The 17,544-nt window shown below is 43.3% G+C and overlaps 7 non-coding genes across 7 annotated transcripts; all 7 read right to left on the bottom strand.

Annotated features, from left to right (window-relative positions):
* Positions 1–1,064: 1,064 nt before the first annotated feature.
* TRNAS-UGA (transfer RNA serine (anticodon UGA)) lies at positions 1,065–1,146 on the bottom strand. The gene has a single exon. It is a non-coding gene; the product is annotated as a tRNA-Ser (tRNA).
* Positions 1,147–2,650: 1,504 nt separating this feature from the next.
* On the bottom strand, positions 2,651–2,732 carry TRNAS-UGA (transfer RNA serine (anticodon UGA)). The gene has a single exon. It is a non-coding gene; the product is annotated as a tRNA-Ser (tRNA).
* Positions 2,733–11,259: 8,527 nt separating this feature from the next.
* On the bottom strand, positions 11,260–11,331 carry TRNAQ-CUG (transfer RNA glutamine (anticodon CUG)). The gene has a single exon. It is a non-coding gene; the product is annotated as a tRNA-Gln (tRNA).
* Positions 11,332–11,994: 663 nt separating this feature from the next.
* Positions 11,995–12,076, bottom strand: TRNAS-UGA (transfer RNA serine (anticodon UGA)). The gene has a single exon. It is a non-coding gene; the product is annotated as a tRNA-Ser (tRNA).
* A 766-nt stretch (positions 12,077–12,842) lies between these two features.
* Positions 12,843–12,914, bottom strand: TRNAQ-CUG (transfer RNA glutamine (anticodon CUG)). Its single transcript has one exon. It is a non-coding gene; the product is annotated as a tRNA-Gln (tRNA).
* A 3,574-nt stretch (positions 12,915–16,488) lies between these two features.
* TRNAQ-CUG (transfer RNA glutamine (anticodon CUG)) lies at positions 16,489–16,560 on the bottom strand. The gene has a single exon. It is a non-coding gene; the product is annotated as a tRNA-Gln (tRNA).
* A 662-nt stretch (positions 16,561–17,222) lies between these two features.
* TRNAS-UGA (transfer RNA serine (anticodon UGA)) lies at positions 17,223–17,304 on the bottom strand. Its single transcript has one exon. It is a non-coding gene; the product is annotated as a tRNA-Ser (tRNA).
* Between the last annotated feature and the right edge of the window lie 240 nt (positions 17,305–17,544).

The raw sequence follows: 17,544 nt of genomic DNA, 5'->3' as shown, positions 1-17,544 counted from the left end.
TGGGGAGCTGTCACACAGACAGCTCTCCAGCGACCAACGATGCCGAGGTCCCTGGGTAACCAGGGTAAACATCGGGTAACTAAGCGCAGGACCGCGCTTAGTTACCCGATGTTTACCTTGGTTACAAGCGTTAAACTAAAAAAAACAAACAAACAGCACATACTTACATCTGGGGTCCGTCACGTCCCTTGCCGTCTCTGCTTCCCGCATTGTGACTGCCGGCCGTAAAGTGAAAGTGAAAGCACAGCCGCTGTGCTCTGCTTTCACTTTACGGCCGGCAGTCACAGTGCGGGAAGCAGAGACGGCAAGGGACGTGACGGACACCAGATGTAAGTATGTGCTGTTTGTTTTTTTTTAGTTTAACGCTTGTAACCAGGGTAAACATCGGGTAACTAAGCGCGGTCCTGCGCTTAGTTACCCGATGTTTACCCTGGTTACAAGCGAACGCATCGCTGGATCGCATCACTAGATCGCTAGATCGGTGTCACACACACCGATCTAGCGATGACAGCGGGAGATCCAGCGATGAAAGAAAGTTCTAAACGATCTGCTACGACGTACAATTCTCAGCAGGATCCCTGATCGCTGCTGCGTGTCAGACACAGCGATATCGTGACGATATCGCTGGAACGTCACGAATCGTACCGTCGTAGCGATCGAAATGTTATAGTGTGACGGTACCCTTAGAAAGCTGTTCATCTAGAAGTCGCTAAAAAATTTTCATTGTGTGGTAAAAGGTTTCATCAAAGAGATAATTCAAGGTTGTTGCAAATCAAAGTGCATGTCCCAGGACATCTGCCACAACAATGGCCTGTGGCCGCTAGACAAAAGCGGGAGAAGCACCACTTACCTTGTGCCACACTCACGGTGCTTCTTTTAATTAGCGGCATGATGCACATGAGATGCAGCGCCAGATCGGCTTATGGAATGTACATCCAAAAATCTAATCAGTCTGATTCTTGAAAACCGTTCCAGAGTTTGCATATCACTGTCATGGCGGTAGACAAGGAAACGCGCAAATTAATCTACTCAGGTAATCAGTCAAAAAGCTTTAGGAATATATACGTAGTCGGCAGGATTTGAACCTGCGTGGGGAAACCCCAATGGATTTCAAGTCCATCACCTTAACCACTCGGCCTCGACTACTCAGACATTAATATTTGATGAGATTCACACACCTTTTCTTATAGCACCATGATCAAGATCAGTGATTATCCCTCTGGAAAATATCTCAGAAAATAGAAACAAAATTCTAGGTCCCAGTAAAAATGTAAAAATCAGATTTCGAGTCATCATCAATGGGAACCATGTACAGTTTAAGACTTTGACCTCTTCATAAGGTGGATATGGAGTGGGTCCATTCCAAAAACATCCTGAAAATTACTCTGAAAATGCTGAAAACACTGAACAAATTTATTTCCATGTAAAAAAAAGACTTGCTGTTCATATGATCGGGCTTTTGGCGTCTTTTAACCACATCAAGTTTCCAAAAATTCCAAGCGGTTAACTGAAATAAGCATATCTATCTTCTGGTATTTTTCATTTAGAAGTGCTCCATACTTATAATACAAGTCAATGGCTAGGTTAGAAACACTCCTTAATGGTTCCTAAGTGACTTTTGGTGCATTTTGGGAGCTGCAAAGAAAAGCCTCAAAAACAGACTCAAAAGATGCCGAAAACAATTTTTAGAAAAACACCACCAAAAATGGTGGTGTTTTAAGTTTCATTAATCCTGCTTCATAGGTAGCTTTGGCCACAGAACTCACAGTGATCACTCCATGTATGCTTGGAACATTGAAATCTTTTTTGGGCTTTTGGTATGTTGATTTTAACTTTCTCTTTTTATGTTAAACCTTGGGAACAGGAGAACACAGTGTCAGTGGAAAAATTGAAACATGTGTACAAAAAACTGCCGAGGTTCTACTGAGATTTGAACTCTGATCGCTGGATTCAGAGTCCAGAGTGCTAACCATTACACCATGGAACCACACACAAAAAAGACTTGGCTGCAGTTTTGTGTTCTGGAAAGCACAATTGAACTCATGAATCATGGTGAAAACAGGCTCTAAAGCTGTAGTGCAAATCTACAATTAATACACAATGGTAAATTAATATCTCCTAAACTTTTATTCCACAAGTGTGCCAAGGGTTCCACGATATCTCAGCAAGGACAGTTTTAAATGTTGATAAAAAGTGACTAGTAAAAAGAGTGCTAGATCTGTTACTTGGAAAAAGAGCAAGAAAAAAATTAATTGCAAAACTTATACTGTTAGAAAGCTGTTCATCCAGAAGTCGCTAAAAATTTTTCACTGTGTGGTAAAAGGTTTCATCCAAGAGATAATTCAAGGTTGTTGCAAAGCAAAGTGCATGTCCCAGTACATCTGCCACAACAATGGTCTGTGGCCGCTAGACAAAAGCGGGAGAAGCACCACTTACCTGGTGCCACACTCACGGTGCTTCTTTTGATTAGCAGCATGATGCACATGAGATGCAGCACCAGAGCGGCTTATGGAATGTACATCCAAAAATCTAATCAGTCTGATTCTTGAAAACCGTTCCAGAGTTTGCATATCACTGTCATGGGTGTAGACAAGGAAACGCACAAATTAATCTACTCAGGTAATCAGTCAAAAAGCTTTAGGAACATATACGTAGTCGGCAGGATTTGAACCTGCGCGGGGAAACCCCAATGGATTTCAAGTCCATCGCCTTAACCACTCGGCCACGACTACTCAGACATTAACATTTGATGAGATTCACACACCTTTTCTTATAGCACCATGATCAAGATCAGTGATTATCCCTCTGGAAAATATCTCAGAAAATAGAAACAAAATTCTAGGTCCCAGTAAAAATGTAAAAATCGGATTTCGAGTCATCATCAATGGGAACCATGTACAGTTTAAGACTTTGACCTCTTCATAAGGTGGATATGGAGTGGGTCCATTCCAAAAACATCCTGAAAATTACTCTGAAACTGCTGAAAACACTGAACAAATTTATTTCCATGTAAAGCATTAAGCTACTTACTGGTAGCGGCGTTTCTCGGAGGCCCATGACAGCACGACAGAGAGAGGGGATCCGCCCATTAGGAACAGGAAACCTACAGATACAAAAGGGCGGTACCTCTCCCTTGCCTCAGTTGTATTTCAGAGTCTTGAGAGGACTACCGCAGTTAGTGGCACAAAAAATATACACTACATACAATTATATACAGATTATATACAAATTTCCAGCTATATATTTGGAACTGGTATCCTGAGTGAGATATATACATCTATAGGAAGTGCAACCCCCAGTGAATAGGGAGGGAACTAAGGGTGCTGTCATGGGCCTCCGAGAAACGCCGCTACCAGTAAGTAGCTTAATGCTTTACTCGGACTCCCATGACAGCACGACAGAGAGAATTACAGAGATGTAAGGTACCTTAGGTAGGGACTATGGCCTGTAGCACCCTTAGACTCACTACACTACTAAATATACTAAGGGAAAATAATATTGTTTACAGTAGAAAAAGACCCCCCTTAAAAAGTTAGATACTTTATTAGATAACAATAATACGAGAAAAAAAAGTAAAAACTTCAAAAAACCCCTATATAATCCGTCAGTCCTAAAAGGAAGAGGAATTTAATCCCCTACAATGAACCCTGGTACATACTAATGGAATGCCTTATATACCAAAGGATGCAAATATACACGTGATTTAAACTACCAAATAGCAACTATAAGGGTGTTATGATATAAGTGTGAATATCCCTCACAGCTACAAAAAAATAAACCTAAAAACTGATACTACCTAGATGCGGAGGTTGGCACCCTAAAAGAAATAACGAGAATGGCGCCCCCGCTCGTACGACGACTATCCCTGGTCTCCTGCCTACTCCCTATAAGGGATAGGTAGAGAAACAGAAGGCCAGATGGCTGGGAATAACTTGAGAATATATGTGATACCAAGAATACAGCAACTCAGGCCCTCCCCTCAAATGTGATGTGAGACCAAAGGATAGAAATACAAACTATAGCATCACTATATATAATATCAGGTAGAAGCTATAAGACATACAAAAATAAACAAATCAGTACCATTGTTGGTTAATATAAGATACCAAACCAACACAACTAAGGACTAACTAATGATGAACAAAACATACACACCACAAAGATATATAACACAGCACAACCGCATGCATCTTGAAAAACAATAAATAAATACATTCAGCAGTGTGGACAATGCAATGAATACATTGTATGGTCAAAATGATAATGATATACTTATCAATTGCATTAAATCATCCACAGCTGATAATGAATCCAGATGCCGCAGCTAAACCATGATGACCGGGCGATTAACACCTCCAGACAACCTCTCGACGCGTTTCCCCCACTAATCTGGGTTCATCAGGAGAGACAAGATGACGACATGGCAGGTTACAAAGATAGTAACCTGCCATGTCGTCATCTTGTCAAAATTATCATTTTGACCATACAATGTATTCATTGCATTGTCCACACTGCTGAATGTATTTATTTATTGTTTTTCAAGATGCATGCGGTTGTGCTGTGTTATATATCTTTGTGGTGTGTATGTTTTGTTCATCATTAGTTAGTCCTTAGTTGTGTTGGTTTGGTATCTTATATTAACCAACAATGGTACTGATTTGTTTATTTTTGTATGTCTTATAGCTTCTACCTGATATTATATATAGTGATGCTATAGTTTGTATTTCTATCCTTTGGTCTCACATCACATTTGAGGGGAGGGCCTGAGTTGCTGTATTCTTGGTATCACATATATTCTCAAGTTATTCCCAGCCATCTGGCCTTCTGTTTCTCTACCTATCCCTTATAGGGAGTAGGCAGGAGACCAGGGATAGTCGTCGTACGAGCGGGGGCGCCATTCTCGTTATTTCTTTTAGGGTGCCAACCTCCGCATCTAGGTAGTATCAGTTTTTAGGTTTATTTTTTTGTAGCTGTGAGGGATATTCACACTTATATCATAACACCCTTATAGTTGCTATTTGGTAGTTTAAATCACGTGTATATTTGCATCCTTTGGTATATAAGGCATTCCATTAGTATGTGCCTGTAGCACCCTTAACCCGAAAGTGAGATCAGAGGAAGCCCCCAAATCCAACCTATAGTGCTTAAAGAAGGTGGACGGGGATGACCATGTGGGCGCCTTACATATCTGGTCGATTGATACTCCAGATTTTTCCGCCCAGGATGTAGCCATGGCCCTGGTGGAATGCGCCCTCAGATTCTGCGGAGCCGGACCCCCACCTGCAGTATAAGCCAAAGAGATAGCCTCCCTAATCCACTTTGCTAATGTGTATTTTGATACCCTAAGTCCCTTTCTAGGATTTTGGAAAGATAAAAATAATGCATCATCTTTCTTCCATGTGTCGGTAACCGAGATGTATTCTAGCAGGCATCTCCTAACGTCTAATGTATGGAGTAGTTCTTCCTTAGGGTTAGCAGGATTAGGGAGGAAGGATGGTAAGATTATCTCTTGTGACCTGTGAAACCGTGATGATACTTTTGGTAAATAGGCTGGGTCCGGTCTGAGGATTACTCTGTCTGGTAGAAACTCTGTATAAGGGGATACCCTGGAGAGAGCTTGTATGTCTCCTACTCTACGGGCAGATGTAATTGCTACCAGAAATGCTGTCTTAAGGGATAGTGCCTTAATTGAAGCTGTTTGCAAAGGTTCAAATGGCTCTTTAGTCAATGCTGATAGGACTAAGTTGAGATCCCAAGGCATAGATCTATCTTTCTGAATGGGTCTAGATCTACTGGATGCCTTAATGAACCTTGAGATCCAGTAATTATTGGCAATGTTACAGGAGAATAGAGCCCCTAGGGCCGAGACCTGTACCTTTAGAGTACTAGTGGATAGACCTAGTTCTAAGCCTTTTTGCAGGAATTCTAAAATTTGTTTTACAGGTATTCCTTCTTCTAAATTGAAATCAGAAGAGGCCAGAAACTTTTGCCAGGTTCTAGCGTAGATTGTTGTGGTTATCTGCTTCCTACTTTTCATAAGGGTTTCAATCAAACTCGGGGAGAACCCTTTGTTTTTCAGTAACGCCCTTTCAAAATCCATGCCGTTAAATGAAGGTTCCTTACTTGCGGATGACTGATCGGCCCCTGGTAGAGCAAATCCGGAATCTCCGGAAGCACCCAGGGATCCTCCACTGACATGATCCTGAGCCAAGTGAACCAGGCCCTTCTGGGCCAGAATGGGGCAATCAATATAACCCTGGCTCGATCTTCCCTTATCTTCCTGACTACCAAGGGTAATAGGCCTAGTGGAGGAAATGCGTATGCCAGCTGAAAATCCCAATTTATCAGGAAAGCGTCTACGGCTAGAGGATTTTCCCTGGGACTTAGGGAACAGAATTTTTTTGTCTTCCGGTTGTCCCTGGTAGCAAATAGATCTACATCTGGATGTCCCCATTTGTGGACAATCTGATCAAACACGCAATTGTTTAGGGACCACTCCCCTTGTCTTAAGGTGTTGCGGCTTAGAAAGTCCGCTTTGACGTTTTCCTTTCCTCTTATGTGCAGTGCGGATAGGGATAAAAAGTGATTCTCTGCTGTCTGGAACAGACGATCCGCCACTCTCATCAGTGACTCGGAATGAGTTCCACCCTGATGATTTATGTACGCGACCGTCACCCGGTTGTCCGAAAGGATCTTGACATGATGACCCTGACACATCCAGGGAACCCCCACCGATAAGTTTTCACTGACTAGCCACCACCTAAGAGATGAGAGTGCTTTTGGACCTAAAGTAACCTGACTCTGCAGGGACCCCTGTAAGATTTTGTCATTAACCAGCACCTCAGCTTGTAATGGTCTGGTGTGGAATTGGGCCCAACGGACAGCGGGAATGCAGGAAGTTAAGGAACCCAATAGAGACATAGCCTGTCTAAGGGTCATGGATGGTTTGTCAATTGCCTTAGACACCTGTTGCTGAATATGTAAAGATTTGTCGAGTGGAAGACAACATTGTTGTGTCTCTGAGTTTAATGATAGTCCTAAGAATCTTTGTATTTTTTGAGGCTGTAAACGGGATTTCTCATAATTTATGATCCACCCCAGACGCTCCAGTCTGGATGTGGCTGTTTCTAGCTGAGACAGGCAATGGTCTGCTGAGCTCCCTACTATAAGGAAGTCATCCAAGTAGGGAATGATCAGGATGTTGGACTCTCGCAAGTGCGCCATAACCTCAGCCACTAGCTTTGTGAACACTCTAGGAGCTGCTGATAAGCCAAAGGGGAGCGCTCTGAACTGGAAATGGTGAATGCTACCCTCCATTGACACCGCTACTCTCAGGAATTTTTGGAAATCTTCATGTATTGGAACATGATAGTATGCATCTTTAAGATCTACAACTACCATAAAACAGTGATTAAACAATATCTTTATTGCTGAATTAACCGTTTCCATTTTGAAGGATTCATTAACCAGGAATTCATTAAGACGCTTTAGATTAATGATCGTTCTAAACGATCCATCTGGCTTTTTGATCAGAAAAAGCGGAGAATAAAATCCCCTTCCTTTTTCTGAATCTGGAATTTCCACCAATACATTCTTGGCGCATAAGTTCATGACTTCAGCCTCTAGGGCTGCTTGCTCCAGGGGGGAGGAACGATAAGGGGTTACTTTGAATTTATCCTGAGGCCAATGATTGAAGTCCAGCTTAAGACCTTTAGTAACAATGCCTCTGACCCATCTAATGTTCGTTATGTCAAGCCATGCTGAGGAGAATGCTGACAGTCTGCCCCCCACAGGGATTGCTAGTCATTGGTCTGGTTTTTTCTGATCCTTTGAGGAACGGCGAAACATATATCCCGTACCTCTACCGCGTCTGTCTTCCCATCTGAAACTCTCTCTAGTGGAAGAGGACCCGCGTTTCTTCCCACGACCAAATCTTCTTCGACTGAAGAGTCGGCGGTAGGATGCCGAGTACAGACTTGGGAACTTCTTTTTATCATCGCTTGCCTTTTCCAGTAACTCGTCCAGCATTGGACCGAAGAGATACTGTCCCTCGCACGGAATGGCGCAGAGCTTAGTTCTGGAATGGATGTCCCCTGACCAGCACTTTAACCATAGGGCCCTGCGAGCCGCGTTAGATAGACCTGCTGCTCTGGCCGCCATTCTGACAGAGTCCACAGAAGCATCCGATAGGAAGGCTGCAGCATTCTGAATTGTCGGAAGCGCTTTCAAAATAGAATCTCTGGATGCCCCATCCTTCAGCTGAGACTCTAATTGATCTAGCCAGACCATTAATGATCTGGCTGTGCATGTTATGGCCACTGCTGGCCTGAGGGATCCAGCCGCCATCTCCCAGGTACCTTTAAGAAAGATATCCGCCTTTCTGTCTAGGGGATCTTTGAGGGACCCCATATCCTCAAAGGGTAATGAGGCTTTCTTTGATGCCTTTGCTACGGCCGCGTCCAACCTCGGAGCTTTATCCCATGTCTCCACCACCGGATCATCAAAGGGATACCTTCGTTTTAAAGCTGGCGGTAAGGCCCCCTTTTTTTCAGGATTTTTCCATTCACGGAGTATCAATTCTTTGATCTTCTCATTTACCGGAAAAGACCTATGTTTCTTACGATCTAACCCACTAAACATTAACTCCTGTTTGGAGGGCTGTGATTTGGGTTCCTCTATACCCATCGTGCCCCTAACTGATTTGACTACCTTGTCAATCTTATCTAAGGGTAGACAAAATCGTCCAGACTCTTCATCTGATGAAGAGGAGAAAGGACTAGAGAGATAAATATTTTCTTCTCTTTCCTCTTCTGATGAATTAGAGTCCACAGGGGTCCTATGCTTCGGGCCTTCCGCTTGGGATAGGGATCGTAATGACTCCCTTACTTCCAGCCGGATCATTTCTTTTAAATTTGCCGTACTCACGGACTCTTCTGCTACCTGGGGGAGGACAATATAGGTGATAACTACTATCTGACCTAAGGTCACTTCCACCCAACCACTCCTGTAGACCTCACCGTCTGTTGTATACAGGGGGCACATAACTTTTTAGTACAGGAGTCGGGTAAGGGGACTCCACTGAGGGCACACTCCTTATGCTTGGATTTTTCCGTACTTTTCTTCCCCTGGAAAGATAAAGTATAAGGGGCCCGCGTCACAGAGTGAACTTTCACGTAGATCACTTACCCGTGCGCCCAAGTCAAATACCGGAATCCGAGGGGGTTCTTTCCTAGACGAAGCTCTGGATCCCTGTTCGGATGAGCTTTTCCGACTAGGTTGGTCGCCTCTATCCTTTTTGGGCTTCTGACGCATCTCGTCTGACAGCTGCTGCTGCTGCTGCTGCTGCTCACCACCACTCTCCATGACGGATTACGACCAAAAGCATGGTTCTGAAATTGTGACCTGCTTATATCCCCCTTGGATCCGGTCAGCAGATAGGCCAGCGCTATCCCTATTGGTTCCTGGACACAGCCAGGAGGGCAGAGGGCTCTATGATGAACCGGCGCTCAGATGCGATGGGCGCCGCCATCTTGGAACGCCCGCGCATGCGCAGACGCCCGGCGACCCGGAAGCGGCTACCAGACTCCGCCCCCCCACGTCACCGCACCCAGAAACGCTCCAGCACACGCTGAGAGCGGTGCAGGATGCCGGGGACGGATCGGCAGCGCTCCGGAGCTCGCCCACACATCGGAGCCCGGCACCCGCAGCCATGCCGCACCGCTGCACCACCAATGGGAATACTTACCTGCACCGACGCTGATGGATGCAGGAAATCCTCCGGACTCCGCTCCCTGCTGCGAACACCACCGACGTGCAATCCAGCAAGGACCACCGTGGTGTCTCCAGGGATCTCCGCACTGGCTGAGGTAGGAGATCCCCCCGCTACCGTAATCGGCCGGCCGGCCTGGGCTCCTTCGTCTGTAGGCACCCGTCCCCTCAGGAACAGGAAACCAACTGAGGCAAGGGAGAGGTACCGCCCTTTTGTATCTGTAGGTTTCCTGTTCCTAATGGGCGGATCCCCTCTCTCTGTCGTGCTGTCATGGGAGTCCGAGTAAAAAAAGACTTGCTGTTCATATGATCGGGCTTTTGGAGTCTTTTAACCACATCAAGTTTCCAAAAATTCCAAGCGGTTTTCTGAAATAAGCATATCTATCTTCTGGTATTTTTCATTTAGAAGTGCTCCATACTTATAATACAAGTCAATGGCTAGGTTAGAAACACTCCTTAATGGTTCCTAAGTGACTTTTGGTGCATTTTGGGAGCTGCAAAGAAAAGCCTCAAAAACAGACTCAAAAGATGCCCAAAACAATTTTTAGAAAAACACCACCAAAAATGGTGGTGTTTTAAGTTTCATTAATCCTGCTTCATAGGTAGCTTTGGCCACAGAACTCACAGTGATCACTCCATATATGCTTGGAACATTGAAATCTTTTTTTGGCTTTTGGTATGTTGATTTTAACTTTCTCTTTTTATGTTAAGGTACCTTCACACATAACGATATTGTTAACGATATCATTTCTATTTGTGACGTAGCAACGATATCGTTAATGAAATCGTTATGTGTGACAGCGACCAACGATCAGGCCCCTGCTGGGAGATCGTTGGTCGCTGAAGAAAGTCCAGAACTTTATTTCGTCGCTGGACTCCTGCTGACATCGCTGAATCGGCGTGTGTGACACCGATCCAGCGATGTCTTCACTGGTAACCAGGGTAAACATCGGGTAACTAAGCACAGGGCCGCGCTTAGTAACCCGATGTTTACCCTGGTTACCATGCTAAAAGTAAAAAAAAACAAACAGTACATACTTACCTACAGCCGTCTGTCCTCCAGCGCTGTGCTCTGCTCTCCTCCTGTACTGTCTGTGAGCCGGAAAGCAGAGCGGTGACGTCACCGCTCTGCTTTCCGGCTCACAGCCAGTACAGGAGGAGAGCAGAGAAGCAGAGCGCAGCGCTGGAGGACAGACAGCGGTAGGTGAGTATGTACTGTTTTTTTTTTTTTACTTTTAGGATGGTAACCAGGGTAAAAATCGGGTTACTAAGCGCGGCCCTGCGCTTAGTTACCCGATGTTTACCCTGGTTACCGGCATTGTTGGTCGCTGGAGAGCGGTCTGTGTGACAGCTCTCCAGCGACCAAACAGCGACCCGGATCGTTGTCGGTATCGCTGCAGCGTCGCTTAATGTGAAGGGGCCTTTAAACCTTGGGAACAGGAGAACACAGTGTCAGTGGAAAAATTGAAACATGTGTACGAAAAACTGCCCAGGTTCCACTGAGATTTGAACTCAGATCGCTGGATTCAGAGTCCAGAGTGCTAACCATTACACCATGGAACCACACACAAAAAAGACTTGGCTGCAGTTTTGTGTTCTGGAAAGCACAATTGAACTCATGAATCATGGTGAAAACAGGCTCTAAAGCTGTAGTGCAAATCTACAATTAATACACAATGGTAAATTAATATCTCCTAAACTTTTATTCCACAAGTGTGCCAAGGGTTTCACGATATCTCAGCAAGGACAGTTTTAAATGTTGATAAAAAGTGACTAGTAAAAAGAGTGCTAGATCTGTTACTTGGAAAAAGAGCAAGAAAAAAATTAATTGCAAAACTTATACTGTTAGAAAGCTGTTCATCCAGAAGTCGCTAAAAATGTTTCATTGTGTGGTAAAAGGTTTCATCCAAGAGATAATTCAAGGTTGTTGCAAATCAAAGTGCATGTCCCAGTACATCTACCACAACAATGGTCTGTGGCCGCTAGACAAAAGCGGGAGAAGCACCACTTACCTGGTGCCACACTCACGGTGCTTCTTTTGATTAGCGGCATGATGCACATGAGATGCAGTGCCAGATCAGCTTATGGAATGTACATCCAAAAATCTAATCAGTCTGATTCTTGAAAACCGTTCCAGAGTTTGCATATCACTGTCATGGGGGTAGACAAGGAAACGCGCAAATTAATCTACTCAGGTAATCAGTCAAAAAGCTTTAGGAATATGTATGTAGTCGGCAGGATTTGAACCTGCGCGGGGAAACCCCAATGGATTTCAAGTCCATCGCCTTAACCACTCAGCCACGACTACTCAGACATTAACATTTGATGAGATTCACACACCTTTTCTTATAGCACCATGATCAAGATCAGTGATTATCCCTCTGGAAAATATCTCAGAAAATAGAAACAAAATTCTAGGTCCCTAAAAATGTAAAAATCTGATTTCGAGTCATCATCAATGGGAACCATGTACAGTTTAAGACTTTGACCTCTTCATAAGGTGGATATGGAGTGGGTCCATTCCAAAAACATCAGGAAAATTACTCTGAAAATGCTGAAAACACTGAACAAATTTATTTCCATGTAAAAGAAGACTTGCTGTTCATATGATCGGGCTTTTGGCGTCTTTTAACCACATCAAGTTTCCAATAATTCCAAGCGGTTAACTGAAATAAGCATATCTATCTTCTGGTATTTTTCATTTAGAAGTGTTCCATACTTATAATACAAGTCAATGGCTAGGTTAGAAACACTCCTTAATGGTTCCTAAGTGACTTTTGGTGCATTTTGTGAGCTGCAAAGAAAAGCCTCAAAAACAGACTCAAAAGATGCCCAAAATTTTTTTTAGAAAAACACCACCAAAAATGGTGGTGTTTTAAGTTTCATTAATCCTGCTTCATAGGTAGCTTTGGCCACAGAACTCACAGTGATCACTCCATGTATGCTTGGAACATTGAAATCTTTTTTTGGCTTTGGGTATGTTGATTTTAACTTTCTCTTTTTATGTTAAACCTTGGGAACAGGAGAACACAGTGTCAGTGGAAAAATTGAAACATGTGTACGAAAAACTGCCCAGATTCCACTGAGATTTGAACTCAGATCGCTGGATTCAGAGTCCAGAGTGCTAACCATTACACCATGGAACCACACACGAAAAAGACTTGGCTGCAGTTTTGTGTTCTGGAAAGCACAATTGAACTCATGAATCATGGTGAAAACAGGCTCTAAAGCTGTAGTGGAAATCTACAATTAATACACAATGGTAAATTAATATCTCCTAAACTTTTATTCCACAAGTGTGCCAAGGGTTCCACGATATCTCAGCAAGGACAGTCTTAAATGTTGATAAAAAGTGACTAGTAAAAAGAGTGCTAGATCTGTCAATTGGAAAAAGAGCAAGAAAAAAATTAATTGCAAAACTTATACTGTTAGAAAGCTGTTCATTAAGAAGTCGCTAAAAATTTTTCATTGTGTGGTAAAAGGTTTCATCCAAGAGATAATTCAAGGTTGTTGCAAATCAAAGTGCATGTCCCAGTACATCTGCCACAACAATGGTCTGTGGCCGCTAGACAAAAGCGGGAGAAGCACCACTTACCTGGTGCCACACTCACGGTGCTTCTTTTGATTAGCGGCATGATGCACATGAGATGCAGTGCCAGATCGGCTTATGGAATGTACATCCAAAAATCTAATCAGTCTGATTCTTGAAAACCGTTCCAGAGTTTGCATATCACTGTCATGGGAAAAGACAAGGAAACGCGCAAATTAATCTACCCAGGTAATCAGTCAAAAAGCGTTAGGAATATATACGTAGTCAGCTTGATTTGAACCTGCGCGGGGAAACCCCAATGGATTTCAAGTCCATCGCCATAACCAATCGGCCACGACTACTCCGACATTAACATTTGATGAGATTCACACACCTTTTCTTATAGCACCATGATCAAGATCAGTGATTATCCCTCTGGAAAATATCTCAGAAAATAGAAACAAAATTCTAGGTCCCAGTAAAAATGTAAAAATCGGATTTCGAGTCATCATCAATGGGAACCATGTACAGTTTAAGACTTTGACCTCTTCATAAGGTGGATATGGAGTGGGTCCATTCCAAAAACATCCTGAAAATTACTCTGAAAATGCTGAAAACACTGAACAAATTCATTTCCATGTAAAAAAAAGACTTGCTGTTCATATGATCGGGCTTTTGGCGTCTTTTAACCACATCAAGTTTCCAATAATTCCAAGCGGTTAACTGAAATAAGCATATCTATCTTCTGGTATTTTTCATTTAGAAGTGCTCCATACTTATAATTAGTGTTGAGCATTCCGATACCGCAAGTATCGAGTATCGGCCGATACTTGCGGTATCGGAATTCCAATACCGAGATCCGATATTTTTGTGGTATCGGGTATCGGTATCGGAGGTGTAAAATAAAGAATTAAAATAAAAAATATTGTTATATTCACCTCTCCGGCGGCCCCTGGAACATCACCGCGAGTCACCTGCGTCCGGCAGGCTTCTTTGTTTAAAATGAGCGCCTTTAGGACCTGAGGAATGACGTCGCGGCTTCTAATTGGTCGCGTGCCGCCCATGTGACCGCCACGCGACCAATCAGAAGCCGCGACGTCATTCCTCAGATAAATTCCTAGAATGAGCGCCTTTAGGACCTGAGGAATGACGTCGCGGCTTCTGATTGGTCGCGTGGCGGTCACATGGGCGGCACGCGACCAATCAGAAGCCGCAACGTCATTCTGCAGGTCCAAAAGGTGCTCATTTTGAACAAAGAAGCCTGCCGGACGCCGGTTCCTCGTGGTGATGTTCCAGGGGCCGCCGGAGAGGTGAATATAACAATATTTTTTATTTTAATTCTTTATTTTACACATTAATATGGATCCCAGGGCCTGAAGGAGAGTTTCCTCTCCTTCAGACCCTGGGATCCATCAGGATACCTTCCGATACTTGGTGTCCCATTGACTTGTATTGGTATCGGATATCGGTATCGGCGATATCCGATATTTTTCGGGTATCGGCCGATACTATCCGATACCGATACTTTCAAGTATCGGACGGTATCGCTCAACACTACTTATAATACAAGTCAATGGCTAGGTTAGAAACACTCCTTAATGGTTCCTAAGTGACTTTTGGTGCATTTTGGGAGCTTCAAAGGAAAGCCTCAAAAACAGACTCAAAAGATGCCCAAAACAATTTTTAGAAAAACACCACCAAAAATGGTGGTGTTTTAAGTTTCATTAATCCTGCTTCATAGGTAGCTTTGGCCACAGAACTCACAGTGATCACTCCATGTATGCTTGGAACATTGAAATCTTTTTTTGGCTTTTGGTATGTTGATTTTAACTTTCTCTTTTTATGTTAACCCCTTACCGGCATCGGACGTACTATTCCGTCCGATGCCGGCTCCCCTGCTTTGATGCAGGGTTCCGCGGTGAGCCCGCATCAAAGCCGGGACATGTCAGCTGTTTTGAACAGCTGACATGTGCCCGTAATAGGCGCGGGCAGAATCACGATCTGCCGCACCTATTAACTAGTTAAATGCCGCTGTCAAACGCAGACATCGGCATTTAACTACCGCTTCCGGCCGGGCGGCCAGAAATGACATCATTGCCGACCCCGTCACATGATCGGGGGTCGGCGATGCTTGTATATTGTAACCATAGAGGTCCTTGAGACCTCTATGGTTACCGATGACCGGTGGCTGTGAGCGCCACCCTGTGGTCGGCGCTCACAGCACACCTCCATTTCTGCTACATAGCAGCGATCAGCAGATCGCTGCTATGTAGCAGAGCCGATCGCGTTGTGCCTGCTTCTAGCCTCCCATGGAGGCTATTGAAGCATGGCAAAAGTTAAAAAAAAAGTTTAAAAAAATGTGAAAAAAATTAAAAAAACATAAAAGTTTAAATCACCCCCCTTTCGCCCCAATCAAAATAAATCAATAAAAAAAAAATCAAATCTACGCATATTTGGTATCGCCGCGCTCATAATCGCCCGATCTATCAAATAAAAAAAATTATTAACCTGATCGCTAAACAGCGTAGCGGGAAAAAAATTTGAAACGCCAGAATTACGTTTTTTTGTCGCCGCGACATTGCATTAAAATGCAATAACGGGCGATCAAAAGAACGTATCTGCACCGAAATGCTATCATTAAAAAAGGTCATCTCGGCACGCAAAAAATAAGCCCTCAACTGACCCCAGATCATGAAAAATGGAGACGCTACGAGTATCGGAAAATGGCGCAATTTTTTTTTTTTTTTTTTTAGCAAAGTTTGGAATTTTTTTTCACCAATTATATAAAAAATAACCTAGTCATGTTAGGTGTCTATGAACTCGTACTGACCTGGAGAATCATAATATCAGGTCAGTTTTAGCATTTAGTGAACCTAGCAAAAAAGCCAAACAAAAAACCAATGTGGGATTGCACTTTTTTTGCAATTTCACCGCACTTGGAATTTTTTTCCCGTTTTCTAGTACACGACATGCTAAAACCAATGATGTCGTTCAAAAGTACAACTCGTACTGCAAAAAATAAGCCCTGACATGGCCAAATTGAAGGAAAAATATAAAAGTTATGGCTCTGGGATGAGGGGAGCGAAAAACGAACACACGAAAAATCCCCTGGTCATGTAGGGGTTAAACCTTGGGAACTGGAGAACACAGTGTCAGTGGAAAAATTGAAACATGTGTACGAAAAACTGCCCAGGTTCCACTGAGATTTGAACTCAGATCGCTGGATTCAGAGTCCAGAGTGCTAACCATTACACCATGGAACCACACACGAAAAAGACTTGGCTGCAGTTTTGTGTTCTGGAAAGCACAATTGAACTCATGAATCATGGTGAAAACAGGCTCTAAAGCTGTAGTGCAAATCTACAATTAATACACAATGGTAAATTAATATCTCCTAAACTTTTATTCCACAAGTGTGCCAAGGGTTCCACGATATCTCAGCATGGACAGTTTTAAATGTTGATAAAAACTGACTAGTAAAAGAGTGCTAGATCTGTTACTTGGAAAAAGAGCAAGAAAAAAATTAATTGCAAAACTTATACTGTTAGAAAGCTGTTCATCCAGAAGTCGCTAAAAATTTTTCATTGTGTGGTAAAAGGTTTCATCCAAGAGATAATTCAAGGTTGTTGCAAATCAAAGTGCATGTCCCAGTACATCTGCCACAACAATGGTCTGTGGCTGCTAGACAAAAGCGGGAGAAGCACCACTTACCTGGTGCCACACTCACGGTGCTTCTTTTGATTAGCGGCATGATGCACATGAGATGCAGCACCAGATCGGCTTATGAAATGTACATCCAAAAATCTAATCAGTCTGATTCTTGAAAACCGTTCCAGAGTTTGCATATCACTGTCATGGCGGTAGACAAGGAAACGCGCAAATTAATCTACTCAGGTAATCAGTCAAAAAGCTTTAGGAATATATACGTAGTCGGCAGGATTTGAACCTGCGCGGGGAAACCCCAATGGATTTCAAGTCCATCGCCTTAACCACTCGGCCACGACTACTCAGACATTAACATTTGATGAGATTCACACACCTTTTCTTATAGCACCATGATCAAGATCAGTGATTATCCCTCTGGAAAATATCTCAGAAAATAGAAACAAAATTCTAGGTCCCAGTAAAAATGTAAAAATCTGATTTCGAGTCATCATCAATGGGAACCATGTACAGTTTAAGACTTTGACCTCTTCATAAGGTGGATATGGAGTGGGTCCATTCCAAAAACATCCTGAAAATTACTC

This window comes from Ranitomeya imitator, chromosome 9 (assembly GCF_032444005.1).
Source record: "Ranitomeya imitator isolate aRanImi1 chromosome 9, aRanImi1.pri, whole genome shotgun sequence".
NCBI lineage: Eukaryota > Metazoa > Chordata > Amphibia > Anura > Dendrobatidae > Ranitomeya > Ranitomeya imitator.
This window is presented reverse-complemented; position numbering and strand designations above follow the sequence as displayed.